Here is a 17082-nt window from a genome sequence, read left to right as displayed (position 1 = left end):
GTGGAAGTGTGTCTCTTGAATGGTTTAAACAGTAGCTTTAATCTGTTGTGTCGTCTTTTCTTCAAGCAATTGTTGCTATCATTAGGGACTGAGGGCATGGTGGCCGCAAGAAAATCTGAGAAACAGATTTTTTTCTGCCCTCTCCCACTTGAACGGCATGCCCCCGACATGACCATATATAGGTACAGAGTGCGGCCATTCAGCTGAGAGCAGCTGTCATTAAAACTCTGAGAGTCAGTTCATTCATTCAGTGACTCTGAGAAGCTTTTACATACTTTTACACAGTCAACAGTGGTTGGAGCTTCGGACTTGTGAAGACATGTGAGAGGCTCACGACTGTATGAAGAGGCAGAATATTTTACTGGGGCAGGTGTGGAACGTTCAGGGTTCTGGGTCCTTGTTATGAAAGGATGCTTGAGGATGCCATCAGGAGTGATCCTCTCTTTGGCATCCCAGTGGAGCATGGCCTTCATCAGATCCACACACTCCCTCAGGTCATCCGGGTCTTCGTCCATATCAGGGCGGTTTTTCATCATCTCACCCAGGGGTTCATGTACAGCAGGGGTCGGCAATTAGCGGCCCGCGGGCCAAATGTGGCCCGCCGAACCGTCCAATCCGGCCTGCGAGAGGATTCCAACACGCGCGCGCACAAACGCACGCATTACCCCGGGCCCTCGAGCGGACGCACGCACCGCTGTTGGAGTGCGATATCTGTCATTGTGTTGCAATAGACAATCTTTGAAAGATGTGTTGTTTAGTTGTGGTTTCCGGTTTGTCAGTGAAAAATAAAGAGGAGTGGAACCACGTCTGGTGAACTGAGAGCGGAAGGGAGTGCGCTGCACCGAGCTCACCGTGTGTATTTATTCTCCAGTAACGGTGTGTTTCCACCGGGCGCGACGCAAATTTTTCGGGCGACAAGATTACATGCAAAGTCACTGTAATGACACGATTGTCGCTCAACCTTGAGCGGCCAGCGGCCGGCGGCGAGCGTTTCCAGGGAAAAATCCGCGCGCCCGTTGATTTGCACTGCCACTCGCTGCCGCCCGCCACCCGCCGCTCCATTGCTCGTCGCTCGAGTTGAAATAATTGAACCTTTCAAGCAAATTCGCGCCAGGACAGCCTGTCAGCGTGGAGGTCTTCACGGACGTGCTGACGGAGGGCAGCAGGACTCGGACCACGCAGAACAGTTGGCATGATGCCAAGGCGAGCGGCGTGCGCAATCTCACTTGTTCACTGCTTCTGGTGGAAACCGGGCGTCAGCCTGAAGTAGCGCTGGAACCGTCCGTCGTCCAGGCGCAGCTCCTGCAGAAGACGGTGGAACTCACCGAGCTCAGACCGCCTCCGTAGGGCAGCATGCATCCAGAAGCAATGCTGGTGGCTCACCGCAGCCGGAGCTGACTTCCTCATGTCAAATACAGAGCAGCGATGGCGGTAGGCGGATCCATCTCAATCTCAATCTTTATTTGTAAAAGCACTTCTCATATTCATAAAAACTTTCTGAACAGTAGAAAGTCATAAAAACAAAAAAGAACAAAACCCGCACCATCGATCAGTATGCGCGCGCGCACACACACACACACACACACACACAAACACACACAGACACACACACACATACACACACAGACAGACGGACAGTCGGGTGCACACAGGACCATGGGACAAACAGGAGAATCCTGCCCACTGCTGCTGTACAGGAGACGGTGATGAGGAGGCTGTGATGTTTCTGCAGGATGTTTTGTGTTGCATATTTGTACCAGCGTGACGCGTCGCCCGAATGAATTCACACACCAGCGATAAAACTCGTGCCTCTAGCGCGGCGCGGTATCATTTGTCGCGCGAATGCAGTTGCGTTAAACGCGTCCGGTGCACCCCCCCGACCTCTGAGAGGTTGTTTGATGTGATCAACAAACATGATGTTGTCCATCTTCAGATCATTGTGAATCACACCGACCCTCTTATGCAAATTGAAGGCTTTTTTTTTTTCCCTTTCAAAGTAAAATTTTGCTCAAAATTACTCTACACGATGTGGATTTTATTAGGCCTCAAAGTTTCAAGTCTGAATTCCTGCCTTGCTCCAGCCCTCATCCATCATAATGGGAAAGAAAAAATAAAGTCGCCTTTTTCCAGCAACTCAAACAAGTGTTGAGTGTGACCATACCGTGACTCTTATCAACAAACCGAGCACAAACGTAATTTCTTTTCATGCAAAACTAAATCGCACACTTGTGGATGTCAGAACGCAACACTGGTTTCAAAAATATTTATTGCAGATTTCAGGAAGATTGCTCACTGGCACTATGAAAAGCTTTTTGAACCTGAAGATATAAAAAAGCATGAGGCAGCTGATCTAAAAGCAGCTCACACTCCTCTAATGAACAAAGAGTACCAGTAGCCTGAGCTCTCTGTCTGCTGTGATTAGTTCACCAATTACTGGTCAAGGCATGCCAACAAATCACACATGGTCTGACAGCCCGTCATCTCTCACAGCACGCTGTAATTATAATTCAGTATACTTTCATTTCATCCCATTCTGTCAAATCAATGCCATTCCTTCACTTACATACCTAGAGTTCACTTTCATTAATAAAGCTTCTGACAGTTAAAATGTATTTACAAAACTATACAAGAAGTTGCACAATCCAAAATTACTTATTTCCGGTTGGACACAGTTTTTTTTTCCCTGCTAGTTCTGTTCATTACCAGAAAGAATTTTATATGAAAAAAATTCAGATGCAGTTAAAGTGCAGACTTCAAGGGGCTCAAAGGTAATTGGTCAAAATAAATACAGTCCTGAAAATAACTAAAAAATAAAATGTTCATTTCTTACAGTTTAAAACCTTTTGGTGGCAATGGCTACCTCAAGTCTTGGACCCCTGGCCAAATTTTAACCTTGAGCAAGTGAAATGCATGACACAACTGTATTGAGATCAGGTGGGTGACTTGGTCATTCAAGAATATTCCAATTCTTTTACTTAATAAACTCCTGGGTTGCTTTGGCTGTATATATTGGGTCATTTTCCATTCATATTATCACATGCTGTCCAATCAATATCTGTGTTTGGCTGGATTCGAGCAGACAGTCTGTTTCTGAGCACCTCAGAATTCATCCAGCTGCTTCTGCCCTGTGTCACATCATCAATAAACTCTTGTGACTCAGTACCACTGACAGCCATGCACACTCAAGTCATCATGCAGTCTCTGCCATGTTCAGCGATGTTTTGAATCATGAACCATTTGAGACCTTCGCAATCATTTTTTCTGGCCATTATTCTGGTAGAGGTTGAGCTTGGTTTCATCTGTCCAAAGAATGTTTTCTTCAAACTTTTTTTTCCCGGTAAAATCTAAAAAGCATTTCTATTCTTGTTTCAGATGAGCAGCTTGTACCTTGCAGTTAACCCTCAGTATTTACCTCCATGCAGGCTTCTCTTCATGCTCGTCTTGGATATTGATATGCCTTCCTACTGGAGAGCGTTGGGTGTTGTGAAGAGGTTTCTCGTCATAGTGGAAATGATTTTGTGATCATTTGTCACTGTTTTTTTGCGCTGCCATGTCCCACAGAGATGAATTCATGCTTTTGCACACTTCTGGTTATAAGTATGATGCACATAAATGAAAAACTGTCTTGTGTCTTGAAAGATACCAAACACCAAGTGGAGCACAGTTGAGCTTAAGGTTAAAATTGTACAGGACAGAAAAGGCTTGGCCCTGCTGAAGTACACAGAACAGTACATTGACAAAAAAAAATTCTGAGAAATTGATTGCTTTAATACTACATCACTGGCTAGACATGAGGAGCAGAAGAAGAAGCAGATGAATGTATCTGGAACACCTCCAAACATTTGCAGTCTTTCACACCCCTGCATGAAGACAGGGGAAACAGACACCCTGTTCCACCAGCTCTTTGGTCTTTGTCACACTGAGCTGCAGATTGTTCTGCTCGCACCAACTGACAAAATTGTCTGAAGATGAGAGGTGTCAGTGCAGTGGCTGAATTCCAGAGGGTAGAGGGTGAAGAGAAAGGGAGGGGCCCAGGTGTGGCTGACCAATCTTCCTGACACACAGTCCTGCAGGTGTATATACTACTGCGCTCTGCCAGTCAGGAAGTCAACAATCCAGGACGCAAGGTGGGCCGTCCAGCTTTTCACCCAGCAAAGCTGACCTGATGGTGTGAAACCACTGGAGGAGTCAAAGTCTGTCCAGGGCGCAGATGCATTTGAACAGGAAGACGGTGGCATCCTCTATCTCAGTTTGCAGTTGGTAGACAAACTGAGGAGTCCAGGTGAGGCTTGAAATGCATCACAGTGTTTATTCTAATGGCCACTTTTGCTGGTTTCTGCTTTCACCTTAATATAGCTTATTAGTATAAAATTCTGATGTTATCCACAACACGGTATTATGTTTATTTTAATCTTCCCAAAACTCAGAGGCATGGTGTCCCTGCGGCTTCCTTTGATGAGCCACCATGCTGCTGCACCAGCCTCAGGTCAGGAGCAAATAAGGAGATTAATATCAACTCAAACAAATTCAAGATCCTCTTATGTTGTGTTCAAGTCTTTTTCTGTCTTAAATTTCTGATTGTTCACTGCTGTGGTGATATACAAAAGGATTCTTTCGTTTGAAAGACTAACTGAAAAAAGTTAACATTGATTACCTTTTTCTATTCAGGACTTTTCTGTTTATATTGCTGTAATGTTAATTGTGCCTAAATAAAATTGAGATATAATTGAAGAAAAAAATGTGGAAATAATACATTGATCTTGTATACATTATATTCAACCTCTTGATTGGCAAAGGATTGGAGATGATCTCAATAACTGAATGGTGAATTCTGGACAGGTTGCCAGTCCATCACAGGATAAACACGAAGAGTGTCACAAACGCTCCCACTCACACCTATGTATAAATTAGACGCACCAATTCCCTTCAAGTATATCTCTCTGGACCGTGTAGACTATATGAGAGTAATACATGATGTTTTATTCATTATATATGTACAATTTATATGCATCTTATTCCTTAGGCTCATCTGCAGATGATGATGCGATGCCTCCTATCTTCTGGTCTCAAGGGGAAAGAGACATATCTGATGAAAGGCTGTCCAACTGTGCAATCAGAAATTGCTTCAAGGGTTTGTATAGCATTGAAGCATTTATCATATCACACTATACAAAGAAGAAAACAAACACTTTGTGTCCTCACTTGTCTCCACAGCAAGATGGAGACAAATATTCTCTGGAATCATCTGTGTTATATTCGACACATCAGTCACACGCCTGAACTGAATAATGAACAGCTAGAAAAATGAACGGAGATGAACTTGTCTGCAACTAAAGGCCCATTTTTCAGAGCATTTAAAGTAAAAAAAAATCTTGCTTTTGTAATTTCATTTTAGAAAAGTTTCATTCTTATATGGCAACATTTTGAAAAAGATTTGAAAACTCATTAGTACAGCCACGGTGTACACTTTCAAAACGTTTTACCCCATTTACACAGAGATGGAGTTAGGAGGTTTTCAAAAGCTTTCATTTTCAGTGGCTCCAAGCACCGTTTTTCTGTTAACAGACACCTAAAATGCAGCTAAATGTTTCCACATTTACTTGCAAACCTTAAAGAGTCCTATTCAACAAACTACTTGGCTCATTTTGGAATACTGAGCTTAAAATTTAGCATGTCAGTAGGTCGGAACATCAATGCGTTGTGTAAATAACTGTATGGAAGTTTCAAATGTATTTTAAAAATTTAGTTGAAGTATATTGATCAACCTGTGAAACTTGCAGTTAACCCCTAATGACAATTCAGCATTTTGTTACAAGTTACTTTTCATTTTTATTTATTTATTTATTTGTTCATTTTGAGAAGGTGTGTAGAAACTGGATGTTCCTCTGCAGGGCAGCAAACAGAACCGATGATGTCCAGGGTGAATTTCTTTCCTCCTTTCGCAGAGACACTCTACAGATCACTAGCTCTGGTGGAGGTAGTCATCTGTTTATGATACACTCTGCCAAACTCACCACCTGCTGCAGGTCCTGGCAGGTCAGCAGGTCGGCAGGGCTTTTAACTGGACAGGAAGCACATCTGTGATGCTTCGGCTTTGTTCATACGTCTTAACATTTAGACTGAACGCATTTACTCTAAATTCATCGTGAGAAATCAAATGAGTGCTCCGTTGTACTGTTTAATTTGAAAAATCGTTTCTGCTTTTCATCGAAATTAAAGTTTTTGTGATTATAAACAACGAATACTGAATAAGACAAGGACAGCAATAAGAAATGCTGGAATTTGTTTACCTCATTAGTAGCGGAAAGTTGTATTGAGTTTTTTAAGGTGTGGTCAGAGTGAGCAGAAAAACATCAAAATTTTAACATACTTTCTATCTGCAGAGTTGTTGGTATTATGAAATTGTGCTAAAATGCAGGTAAGACTACTTAAACTAGCTCATGAAGCAGAGACACAGGTCAACCATATTTTCTCTTTTTAATATTAAATGTTTAATTTAATTTTGGCGGTATTGACATACAGTATCTTCAAACAATAAGGACAAAACAATGTGGACAAAAGCAACACATAAAAAAAAAGCACTAGAAACGTTTCAGCTAATTGTTGAAAATGTAATCATCTGTTTTTGAGTGAGATAACAGTTTAAACCAGCTACCTGGGAAAGTGCTTGTGCTAACAGTTTTTAGGAACATCAATCCAGGACAAGTTTCCCAGTGTAAGTAGTTTTTAATCTACACACTGAGTTTCACCGCAGTCCAGTCATTGTCTTTTTTTTTTTTTTTTAATCTCCCAGTAGATACTGGTAAGGTGAAATCGTGCCTCCATGAAGACAATGTTTATCAAAGCAAACAATCTGTTATTCGCAGCTCTGCAGCTGGATCGCTCTCATCCATGAACATGAAGAGGTTCCCTGACTTCAACAGTTTCCACAGAGCACAACAGAAGTTTTACTGTCAGCAGCAGCTCAGAGACTGCTGGAGTTTACTGAGGTAGGTCATCTTTCAAGTCGTCTCTCTCCGTCTTACCTGATCCACCACGTCCTGCTTCCTGTAAAAGTGACTGAGCATCAAACTACTCCCATTGACTGTAATGCTCCACTGGGAAACAGCATAAAGTGATTTACAGTCCTCTGTTACAGTGCGACCACAGAGAATGTCGGCCGAGTGTGCCAAACTAATGAATATGTGTAACTGACCTGGATGAAAATGTCAGCCTCTAGCTTCAGTTAGAGTGGAAAAACAAGTGTTTCATGTTTGATTTCTACATGTACAATTACTGCATTAATAGGAAAACAGCAAAGCTGAAATGAACTCAGTAATCCTCTACAAATGTTTGCTTTACTATCTATTCAAGTGGCTCCTGCTTTGTTAAACTTCTGCCTCCCAGATTCAGGACAGAGGATGTCTCTGTTTTATGTCCCATATAATACAAGTGGGTGGTGCACTGGTAGCGGTTGGTGCGAAGGATTGAAAATTAAACTGTATTTCAGCAGAAGGGATGCATCAAGGATCCTTCTGCCCACTTTTAATAGCCGTCCACTACAGGGAAGCTGCAGCCATCCCCTCTCCTTGACAGTGTAACAAATCTTCATTGCATCGCTGCTATCGCAGACCTTTCGCCATAGCTGTTGGAGTTTCACAATTTCAGGTTAATGTCACATTTATCACAGTGAAAATTAGAAAATATACTACCAGTCTGTAATGGCCAGGGTGCATCCCTGGACAGCAGGCAAGGTGAAGATACAGAGCAATAAATTATGGATTTAATATCGACGAATGGTCAAAATAATTGATTTTAACCAGACTATAATTCCAGGTGAAGGCATGTGAGGCAACATTTAAAAGATGCTCACACAGAGTTTACTGTAGCCGTTTACATATTTGAAACCAGCAAATTGTAGTTGGATTAACTCTGTGTGTGTGTGTGTGTGTGTGTGTGTGTGTGTGTGTGTGTGCACGTGGTCATTCTTGTGGCTCAGTTTAACTAATAATTTACTGGTACAGTCCAGTCAATACTACAATAAAAACCACTGTGAAGAATCTCATCAACAATGTAATGACTCTGGCAGAGAGGCTCGGCACATATACACAAGTGGTGAAGTTTATTCCTTCTGCATTCTTCTGAGTCCTCTGAAGAAATAATTACATTTGAGAGTTACTGGCATTGTTCTCTGTTGTTCTACTTTCTTTGTTCCACATGACGACAATACTTGAAAGCTAAAATTTGAAAATCCAGCTCACCACATATGTGTTTTTGCCACTTCAGTGAAACAGTTTCACACTTTTGTACTTGAAAGATTTTTGCTCAACTGAACTGTATGTGATTTTCAAGCTTTGAGTTTGTTCTTCATATTGTTTGTTGGGCCAAATCGTACAATAAGAAGGTTGTTTGATGTTCATTTGTGGCACCAATTGTGTAATGATTATTTAAAAAATACATTTCACCACCTTGAGATGAAGAGACAATAGATGTTTAAAAGGAAAAAGCAGATTTTAGAAAGCACAGGTGTACCCGTGCGTCCCACAGTTAGGCTAATCTCTACAGTAAAAGTCCGCCACAGTGTCATGTATATTCCTCTGAGGCAGGGGTGGGCATTCCTGGTCCTCGAGGGCCGCAGCCCTGCATGTTTTCCGTTCTCTCTGCTTCAACACACCTGAATCTCATGAAGATTCATGGTAAAGTCCAGTAGAAAGCCATAACGAGCCACATTGCAATCAGCTGTGTTGAAGCAGGGAAAATGGAAAAAATGCAGGGCTGCGGCTGTCGAGGACCAGGAATGAGGGCACAGCAGACCTCTGTGCAAAGCACGCCCAGTCAAGAAGGTAAAGTCAACGCTGATTTAAATGTCGCAGCATAGCAACCCGTGAGGTCGCGTGAAATGTACATTTTTCAGCTTGATGTGACTCAATTTTTTTAAATTGTATGCGAGTTTGATTTTTTCTAATTCGATGCAATTTAATGCTGTGCTATATACTAAGTGTAACATGTATTTTCCACTAAATTCATATTCTGACATATATGCTTTGTCTTTTAGATACTAAAGATCTGGACTATTCAAACAACACAGGTACCCAGGTAAGAGGAGGTTGAGATTGATACACACACATGTTGAAATCGATGTGAGAATACAAACACAAGTACATACATTAATGTGTGCATGAGTATAAAATTGTTCAGCCAGAGTATTCAGCCAAAATCACCCTTACAATTATTTTTGGCAGGCGTTTTAGACCTACAAGAGTTGAGAATTATCTGAGAAGAGGATGATTATGATGATGAATCCATTGTGTTGTAATTCATGTCTTTTGTGACCTTTTGATTCCAAACATTATGTTGCAGCTTACAATGAGCTGGACTTGTAAAAGATGCAGTGAGGTTCTGCCAACAAGAAGTGATCTCTTGAAAAATTATAGACTGCATCATTGCAGTCAGTCATTACCCTGTATCTACCTGGAATGTCCATGCATCTTCAAAACCTGGAACAGTATGCATATGCATCTATCTCGATACCATGTGGAAAGTCAGACACCGAGACCCGAGGTTATCATGTCTTTTACATGCCTGTTGTGTAAGACACAAGACTTTCCAACAGAGAGACAGTACTTTGAACATGCTGGCCATCACCTCAAAAGTAACGAGACCGTTGACTGTATGGCCCAATTCCAATTTTATTTTCCATCCCGACCTCTCGCCCTAGCCCTTAACCTTTCCCCTCGCCCTACCCCCTGAAATGGAGTGTCTAGGGGAAGTGACTGAATCCGCCCCCAAGAAATGGGGCAACCCTCCGAGATCATCATATGTCATCAGTAGTCGCCCGTGACGTATTAAACTGAAGCTGGAATTGTTTCAGAAAGCGCTCACGATGCCGTTTCCAGCTGCACTGATATTTCATTTATCTGTGTGTTGATGGTGTGATCACTTGTGAGCTGGTATAAAAGGATGAGATACTGTTATGTTTACACATGCATTGTAAACGGAATATAAATGCTCACAATTCAGACGGCATAAATTAATGATTGTGTTTCATTTCCTTATTCTAGAGTGATCGTCCTGCTTCTTACCGCCGGCTCAACATCAACGTGCCCGAACTGCGTCTGTGGTTCAATGTTGAATCTGAGCTCAAGCAGGACTTTCGTCTCAGCCGAAAAGCCATGCAGGGCCTGCAGAGGTTACTGCAGAGGGACCAGGACCATGGCTGGGGTAATCAGCTGGAGGTGCTGATCTACACGTATTGGCTGGCTCACGGCCTATCCTACCGGGTTGTGTCTGCTGTGTTCAGTGTGCCAAACACAACGGTCCACCGCACAGTCCACAGGGTCGCACAGCAAATTTTGCACAACCTGCAGGGTGCCATATTTTTCCCTAAACCAGAAGATCTCCCAGCAGTTGGACAGGGATTTGGCAAGCTAGCAGGGAGCCCAGTATTCAACACTGTTGTGGGTGCTATTGATGGCTGCCACGTCCAGATTAAACCCCCTCATCATCACAAAATTGACTGTTTAAACTACAAGGGATTTTTCTCAATAAACATGCAAGCAATCTGTGATTCATCCAGTAAATTCCTTGATATCTTTGTTGGATATCCTGGTTCGGTACACGACACACGGGTCCTGAAAAACAGCAGCTTTTTCAGAACACAACACTACCCTCCTGCAGGCTACATCCTCCTGGGTGATGGCGGCTATCCCTGTCTGGACCAACCAATCGCACTCATCACACCGTACAGAGAGCCCGTTAATGGACAGATCCAAGACTTCCACCATTCCAAAGTACGCAGCATCATAGAACGAGCATTTGGCATGATGAAGACGAGATGGAGATCCACACTATTCAAGGCACTGGAAGTCCGGCCCACATTTGCTCCCTTGGTGATTGCATCATGTGCGTTTTTGCACAATGTGTGTATTGAAAATGGAGACATGCTGGAACCAGATGCAGATGTGTTGCAGGATATTCTGATCCCCCAACCTCCGCGTGAGCAACTGGCACATAATGAGAGATCTGGAAATGCTACAAGAGACAGACTGGCTGCCTTGGTCTCTGGCCAGTGAATGTCCCGTAGCAACAAAGCTGTGAGACTGACAGGTGTGTGTACTGTATTATACTGTAGCGATTACATTTTTTGTTGTAGGCACAGATGCAGTTTTATTACATCTGTCTCAGGTTTTTCTTTAATTATTGTTTTTACATTTGACATTTTGCACATTCATACACATCCAAATCACCTTAGTGATGGTTGAATACAGATAATTGTGTTTTGTAGAATAATTTTATAATATTCTTTACATCATGCTTATTATATTATGTTATTTACTATTGTTCATGTAATGCATGTCTCTGTTAGTTATAGTATGCTAGTAGACACAGGTGTAGAAAAGACATGTATCCTTTTTCTGTTCGCCAGCCTGTCATTTTTCATTTTTACGGCAGCCTCTTGGCAGTTGGACAGTTTGTTTTTTTCTAAAGTTAAGACGACAGGTCAATTGTCTCTCTGTCTCCCTCTGGTGCAAATGAGGCTCATTGGATAAGAAATGTGACACTATGATTTGTTGCACAACACCTGGCATTTGGGAAGACTTGATGGAGACTTGACGGAGACTTGATTGAGGCAGAGAGGGCCTCCCAAGGGGTCACGGACATTGACCTTTGTAGGGAGGGGGGAGCAATTGTGTCTTGACGAAGACTCAACTAAGACTCAACGAATGGTTTTGAACAATTGTGTCTTGACGAAGAATCAATTGAGAAGCAACAAACTCCCAAGAAATAGTATAAATAGATGGAGCGGAGAGCGATCGGCGCGTCAGTTCTTTGGTCGACCTGGCTGCCAGGAGGTTCTTTTGGGAATAAAGTCCTCCTTTTTGCATTCTGACTCTGACTCTGCCTGATTTTTCGAGGAGAACTACGATGGAAGACTTCAAGAACCAAGAGTGGATATACTTGAAGATTTTACGTTTTTTCTGGAATATATGTTTGTGGGGTTTTTTGCACCGTGACTGGCCTAGGATACTTTTTTAAATAAAATTCCACGACAGTTTGTACATAGTTTGTCTCTTTTTTTCATTTTATTTTTGTTACCTTGAGTGGCTGTAAAAAAAAAAAAAAAAAAAAAAAAAAATTCCCTCTTTGAAGGATGAAAGGGTTCTTATGTTGCTTATAGCCCAAATGTACAGTTGTCACTCATTTTATTTTAATACTTTGTTTTCTTTTTTAATAAATCTTTTCATATCTCTCAGAATTTGTAATTGTGGTTTGTTTTAGAAAGTATTTTAGGGACGGGATGACTCCCAAATAAGAAAAAAACTGTGTGCTTACAGAAAAATGTTAATAATAACTCACAGAAATTACAAAGAATGCATTTTATTATGCAATTGGCATTGCTGGCAACTCTCCAAACATTGTTTGGCTCCAAGATTAATAAAAAAAACTATAAACATGTGAAGGTGTGTAAACATCAGACATCAATATTGCACATTAACAATTCCCGGATAGTCCAAAGGAAGCCTGTGGAAGCTAAACTTTGAAGAACTTGTCATTTTATTCAGACAAAGTGGGAATACGCACTGCCAGACCATGTTTGCAGCCGAGTGTGAAACAGCATGGATGAAATCAGCTGTACCTTTGTGTCGCATGGCTATGACGTCATCGAAAGTTTGTTTACCAGGTCAGCTCTGGGTCAGCTGACCCGCCTGAAGACGGTAGATGAGCTGACTTTATAATACTGGCGATGGATGAAAAAAATATTGCCGAAATGAGCGATTTTGCAGAGATTATATCCCGCGCTAAAGCTCCATTGCCGTGGCCCCCGCTAAGTGCGGCTAAATCGGTTGGATCTAAATAACTTCTGAAGGACTCCGAGCTGCATGATGTTTGTCTGAGTGAGTATATGAGCATGCACAGACCTGTAAATAAGGTCTAGGTGTCAAAAAACCAGGGTTGCCCTTTAAAGAAGAATGGTTTTACTGTTGATAATGCCATCTTCACATCTTTGGTTGACAAATTAAGCAACACCAGCCCTATGAGGATGGCTTTCGATAAGTTCGGTCCTCTGTCATCAGCTTTTAAGAGAAGGCAGTATTTCACTCGAAGGTTTAACGTCATGGAACCAGTTGACTATATTCTTGATCCGCATGGAAACAGGAGCTTTCAATTATGTTCCAATTCTACAATCCTTGAAACAAATCTTAAGCAATAATGATATCAGGGAAAAGTTCCTCGCTGAAGATGGATGTGCAAGTTTTCCTACACAGTACAGATCATTCCATGATGGTGCCATCTCTAAACAGAGTGATTTTTATTCAGAGGAGCGTAGAATCTCTATATTCCATCCTGTATTCAGATGATTTTGAGGTGTGTAATCCAACATCTCGAAAAAAGCACAAGATAACCTCTATATCCTGGATATTGGCAGATGTCCCATCTTGTTTTCGATCCACACTCACCTCAGTCTATCTTGCACTTTTGTGCAAAGCGGATGATATTAAAAGGTTTGGCTACTCTGAGGTTCTCAAGCCACTCGGACATCACTGGAACAAGATGGTATATTGATTCCCAACCTTGAGAGAACAGTCAAAGGAACTGTTTTTTCTGTTATTGCTGACAATCTTGGCGCACATGCATTAGCTGGCTTTGTCGAAAGCTTCTCAGTGCCATACATCTGTAGCTTCTGTCCAGGAGAGCTTTCTGAATTTCAAGAAAAGGAAGTGAGATCAGGTGCTTTTCCCATCCGTACAAAGGAGGATTATTCTGTGCATATTCAGACCATAAAGGAAAACTCTGCACAAACCCATTGCTTTGGGGTGAAAAGACTTTATCACATTCTCCACTCAAAGAAGTATTGGAGGAAATGCCCATGAAAACTGGACCCTCATCAGGCTGCTACCACTACTCATATGACAGAAGATACCATTAAATGACCCGACATGGAGTATCATTATGTGCCTGAAAGACATAGTTGAACTTGTGGTAGCTGTAACCCAAACTGAAGCAAGTCTCTCATATCTCGACACAAAGATTTCTGAGCAGCGACTCAGATTACTTGCAGTGTTTCCTCAGGTGAAGTTGATTCCCAAACACCATTTTCCTGGAGCCCTATCCAGCCCTCATGAAGGCGTTTGGACCACTCACTGGATTTTGGACAATGCGATTTGAGGAAAAGCATCGTTATTTCAAGAAAATTGTGAGGCATACCTGAGAATTTCAGAAACATAACCCTTTCTCTTGCAACCAAACATCAGTTGATGATTGCTCATCATTTGCATGCAACTACAACAGCTCCCACTGTAAGTACTGCCAGAGTATTCCACGTGCCAGTAGATGTTTTGCATGCAAATGTACAAGAGGGAATAAGACGAGTGTCTCCGGGGCAAACCAGTGTACATCTTTCCAGCACTGCCACACTTTATGGAACCACGTACTCAAAAGGCATGGTTCTGGCCTGTGGCTCTACAGCCAGACTCCCAGACTTTGTTGAAATTCTGCAGATAGTAATTCTCAGACACAACGTCCATTTTGTGGGCAAAATTTTTATTTCCTGGTATGACGAACACTTTCGAGGATTTGAGCTGGAGAGCACAGAGCTAGTCGTTTTTGTGGAGCAGAAAGCTCTAACTGCTGTGTATCCATTGTCAGACTATAAAGTTGGACCAAGGCGTATGGTGATGCTCAAGCGCCACATCTGTCTGGAATAGTAAGTATACATATTTGAAGTTGTAGTTGTAGTAGGATCAATATTTTCACTTTTTTCCACTCGTCTGTACAACACACTTTCATACAACACTATACAAACAACAATTGAAAAATGGTTGTTTTTATAGTTTTTCTTGTGTGCCTTGTGAAATCGTATGAATAGTGAGAAACAGAGGCCGGTCCCAGCAGATTACATCACAGTTAAAAATCAATTACAGTGAACTGCACTGCATTATCTTTGTGCTGGGATATTAGCTGATGTTTATCATATTTCTCTCTCAATGGACAACACTCTCGCGGCTGCGTCTTTCTGCGATTTTAATCTGTCTGATTAAGCCCTTTGCACTTTCTTCAGTTTGACAGAAGACATGTTTCATTGGGAGTTTGTCTGTGAGCTTTTTGTTTCTGTCCATATGTCTCTCAACCCAGCACTGTGTTTCATGTGGGAGGAATTATCTGTTCTGGATGTCGGTGGCTTGATTTAAGATGCAAGTTAAAGAAAATAAATGAATTAGTGTTTGTATTTTATATAAATAAAATGAGGAACGGTTCATAGAAACAAAATGTATTTCATTTGCTCATTCTGTTTTCCTAAAACCATCATGTAAACAAGCCAACATGCTTTAATCATGAGGTAAATCTCTGCAATACTTTATAGTTTCTTCTGTTTGGTAGCATTAGAAGAGACTGTAAGATCTGAAATGATACTTTTTCAAAAAAAAAGTGTTTATCAATAAAGTTTTTTGATTGATTAATTGATTGAAATTAAATCTTACAAGTTCTGTGCCCTGCATTCATTTCTTGCTGGATTCTTGCAGAAGACTTTGCCAACTATTGTGAATATTTGAATATTACTGTTACACAGTATTTGGAAAGCCTCATTAGTATAGCTTCCTTTACTTCAGTAAAAGTTGAGTTGTTTCTGGCATTGTAGCAGTGAGAATCAAATATTCGACCTTAATGTGACACTTTGAGATCAACCAACAGCCACATGCAGGCTGACGTACTCGGACTGAGTGGTCACTGAGGGACTCGCATATTCTCATAATAGGGACCTCTGGGCGTCGACTGTTGACACATTCAACTTGCACACCGTGTCACAATGCCTGACTTCTACTTTCACATTGCAAACAGACAGGTAGGGTGATTTGAGGGATGGCGCGCCCCAGTGAAATGTTTTATTGAAAAAATATAGCGATGGATTGCCACTCAGAGCCCACTGCCGGTAATTGTTTCATCTGCATTGCTGCACATCAATGCGGAGCCGGTTGGACGTCTCCTGCTGAGATATGAGGACGGTTTTTATCATTCAGGCAGCAATCGCCTCTGACTGAAATACACAGCACAGTGGAGTCCTTTTAGCTGTAACCTGTGGTCTGTACCACCATTTCAGGCATACCTGCAACTTTTTAGTTATTTGTTTTTTACATTTCAGCTCAATATAGAATAAAATATCAAACTGTGCTCATTCACGGAGGCTGGCTTCCTCTAGTTTCCAGGACTTCCTCATGACTGATAGACCATATCAGAGGCAAAGGGCAAGAGGATAAGCGAAGTTGCCGCTTGTAATGGAGGTTGTAAAATGTAAAACAGCTCTGTGATGCATTCACTGCCCTCCATAAAATCATACTCCTGACAGTGGCTACAATGAGCTTCCTCTCCAAGTACACTGCCTTTCAATGGAGTTATTATATCAGCTACATGTAAACATATATACAAGTATCTTCTTATCATCCTAATGTGTCAAATGTATTGGACTTTCCCTCCAGTCTCCATAATTTGTATGATTTAGTCTGTTCTCACGGACATTGTGGAGCAGCGGTAATGACAACACACCAGGTTCAATGACTGGTTGTTTATCACAATTAGATTTGGTGGTGTGAACATCTCTCTAACTATAATGGATGAGCTGAGCTATAGGGCACAATGTTGGTCAGCAAATTAACATCCAGATTCCTCGTCTATAATGTCTGTCATTAATCTTTGTCGGTTCTTGACTCAGTCCATAATGAAGGGGTCATTCTAAAGGCTACGTTATTGCAAACATATGCCGTCCATTACCTTCACTCATTCTTTAAATGAACGGCTTCAAAACATCAACAACAGATGAAAGAAAAATTTGTCATTTGAGGAACTGTTACATTAAATCAACACCAAATGCCACCGAAAGCCATTAAGTACAAACTATGGCACAAGGAGTAGTAGGGAGGTAAGGGATTTATATTGCCAGATAGGTTTCATAATACCAATCAGATCTCTCTCGCTCTCTCTCTCTGACACACGCATACAATAAAAAAAAAACCCTCACACATCACTGCACACTGGAGTCTAACTGCATCTCTCCTTTCTCTTAATAACTGCACCAATTTTATTGTTTTATGTTAATTGTTTTCCGTA

At 41.6% G+C, this 17082-nt stretch overlaps 1 long non-coding RNA gene across 1 annotated transcript; it reads right to left on the bottom strand.

Moving 5' to 3' along the window:
- Window positions 1-3020: 3020 nt before the first annotated feature.
- Window positions 3021-16848, bottom strand: LOC115403721 (uncharacterized). The gene is made up of 3 exons (XR_003933233.1): window positions 16838-16848; window positions 13784-13789; window positions 3021-3148 (listed from the first exon to the last, which is right to left on the bottom strand). It is a non-coding gene; the product is annotated as an uncharacterized LOC115403721 (long non-coding RNA).
- Window positions 16849-17082: the final 234 nt, after the last annotated feature.

Source organism: Salarias fasciatus, chromosome 16 (assembly GCF_902148845.1).
Source record: "Salarias fasciatus chromosome 16, fSalaFa1.1, whole genome shotgun sequence".
Taxonomy (NCBI): Eukaryota; Metazoa; Chordata; class Actinopteri; order Blenniiformes; family Blenniidae; genus Salarias; species Salarias fasciatus.
This window is presented reverse-complemented; position numbering and strand designations above follow the sequence as displayed.